The sequence below is a fragment of the Nomascus leucogenys genome, chromosome 6, assembly GCF_006542625.1.
Source record: "Nomascus leucogenys isolate Asia chromosome 6, Asia_NLE_v1, whole genome shotgun sequence".
Classification (NCBI taxonomy): domain Eukaryota; kingdom Metazoa; phylum Chordata; class Mammalia; order Primates; family Hylobatidae; genus Nomascus; species Nomascus leucogenys.
The window spans coordinates 34,701,530-34,704,283 of NC_044386.1; positions in this window are offsets into that span (position 1 = coordinate 34,701,530).

The window sequence follows — 2,754 nt, forward strand, 5'->3', positions numbered from 1 at the left end:
ATTCCTTCTAAGGTGAAGGATAAATTGCTGCATTTGGCCCCTCCTACAACCAAGAAAGAGGCACAATGCCTAGTGGGCCTATTTGGATTTTGGAGGCAACACGCTCCTCATCTGGGTGTGTCACTCTGGCCCATTTATTAAGTGACCCAAAAGGCTGCCAGTTTTGAATGGGGACCAGAACAGGAAAAGGCTCTGCAAGAAGTCCAGATTGCTGTGCAAGCTACTCTGCCACTTGGGCCATATGACCCAGCAGATCCAATAGTGCTTTAGGTTTCAGTGGCAGATAAGGATGCTGTTTGGAGCCTTTGGCAGGCCCCCATAAGTGAATCACAGTGGAGACCTTGGATTTTGGAGCGAGGCCCTGCCATCTTCTGCAGATAACTACTCACCTTTTGAGAGACAGCTCTTGGCCTGTTACTAGGTTTGGTGGAAACTGAACATTTGACTATGGGTCATCAAGTCACCGTGCAACCTGAACTGCCTATCATGAACCCCAGTTCTGCTTTCTGACCTATCTAGCCATAAAGGTGGTCATGGACAGCAGCATTCCATCATCAAATGGAAGTGGTATATACATGAAAAGGCTCGAGCAGGTCTTGAAGGCACAAGTAAGTTACATGAGGAAATGGCCCAAATGCCCATGGTCTCCACTCCTGCCAACCTGCCTTCTCGCCCCCAGCCTGCACCAAGGGCCTCATGGGGAGTTGCCTATGATCAGTTGACAGAGGAAGAGGAGACTAGGGTCTGGTTCACAGATGGTCTGCATGATATGCAGGCACCACCTGAAAGTGGACAGCTGCCACACTACAGCCCCTTTCTAGGATATCCCTGAAGGACAGTGGTGAAGGGAAAGAGAAATCTTCCCAGTGGGCAGAACTTCAAGCAGTGCACCAGGTTGTGCACTTCGCGTGGAAAGAGAAATGACCAGATGTGCGATTATATACTGATTCAGGGGCTATAGCCAATGGTTTGGCTGGATGGTCAGGGACTTGGAAGAAGCATGATTGGAAAATTGGTGACAAAGAAATTTGGGGAAGAGGTATGTGGATGAACCTCTCTGAGTGGTCAAAAACTGTGAAGATGTTTGTATCCCATGTGGGTGCTCACCAATGGGTGGCCTCAGCAGAGGGGGATTTTAATAATCAAGTGGATAGGATGACCCATTCTGTGGAAACTACTCAGCCTCTTTCCCCAGCCACCCCTGTCATCCCCAGTGGGCCCATGAGCAAAATGGCCATAGTGGCAGGGATGGAGGTTATGCATGGGCTCAGCAAAATGGTTGCTTTGAAACACTGTGCCTGGACCAGTTAATATGAGCTGTTGTAATAATGGTAATGGTGATGGTAATAAGAAAGAGTAAAATGGTGCAGCTGTTGGGGAAAACAGCTTGGTAGTTCCTCAAAAAGTTAAAATTACCACATGACTCAGGAATTCTACTCCAAGATATTTACCAGGAGAAATGAAAACCTATGTCCACACAGAAACTTGTACACAATTGTTTGCAGTATTATTATTTGTAATAGCCAAAAAATGGAAAAAAGCAACATGTCCATCAATAGATGAATGAATAAACAAATTGTGGTATATCTATACAAAGGAATGTTACTTGGCCATAAAAAGAAACAAAGTCTTGATACATGCTACAATATGGATGAACCTCAAAAACATTATATTAAGTGAAAGAAGCCAGACACAAAAAGTCACATGTATGATTCTTTTTATATGAAACATCAGAATAGGCAAATCTGTAGAGCCAGAAAGCAGATTTTTTTTTTTTTTTTGAGACAGAGTCTCACTCTGTTGCCCAGGCTGGAGTGCAGTGGCACCATCTTGGCTCACTGCAACATATGCCTCCTGGGTTCAAGTGATTCTCCTGCCTCAGCTTCCCAAGTAGCTGGGATTACAGGCACATACCACCATGCCCAGCTAATTTTTAAATTTTCAGTAGAGATGGGGTTTCACCATGTTGGTCAGGCTGGTCTCAAAATCCTGACCTCATGATCCACCCACCTCAACCTCCCAAAGTGTTGGGATTACAGGCTTGAGCCACTGTGCCTAGCTGCAGATTTGTTTTTAACAGAAGATGGAGGGCAGAAGGACTAGAGGGAATAATAACTTACTGGATTAGGGGTATTTTTCTGCAATGATGAAAGAGTTATAAAACTAGAGAGAAGTGGTGGTTGCACAACATTGTGATTGCGCTGGATGCCGTTAAATCACACACTTTAAAATGGTTAATTGTATGTTATGTGAATTTCACCACAATTAAAAAAACAATCAAAGGAGATGAGAATTTGAGAGAAATGTGACAAAGCTCAAATTTTGTCTTTTTAGAATTTGTTTGAATTTCTTTATTATTACATTTTCCCAAAAGTAAGTTATTGAATTGAATAAAAAGTCTAATAATTTATTGACTTACCCTGTATATATGTATTCAATGATTATTATGGGCACTGCAGAATCAAAGTTTCTGTTCACAGGGAGTTTATATTGAGTGAGAAAAGAGCAATAAAGAAATATATACATTATTTTAGCTAGTGCTCAGATTGCTCAGATTAGGAAAGAAAAATAAAGCAGAGTAACAGGATAGGGAGTGATGGGCTAAGGGGGGTTTTAGTTAGCAGGGTCAAAGGAAGTCCCTTTAATGAGGTGACATTTGGGCAGAGAAAGAAGGAAGTGAGCGAGAGAGCCATGTGGAATTCGAGGAACAGAATTCCAGGTGGAGTCTGTGGTGAATGCCGAGGCCCTGAGGCA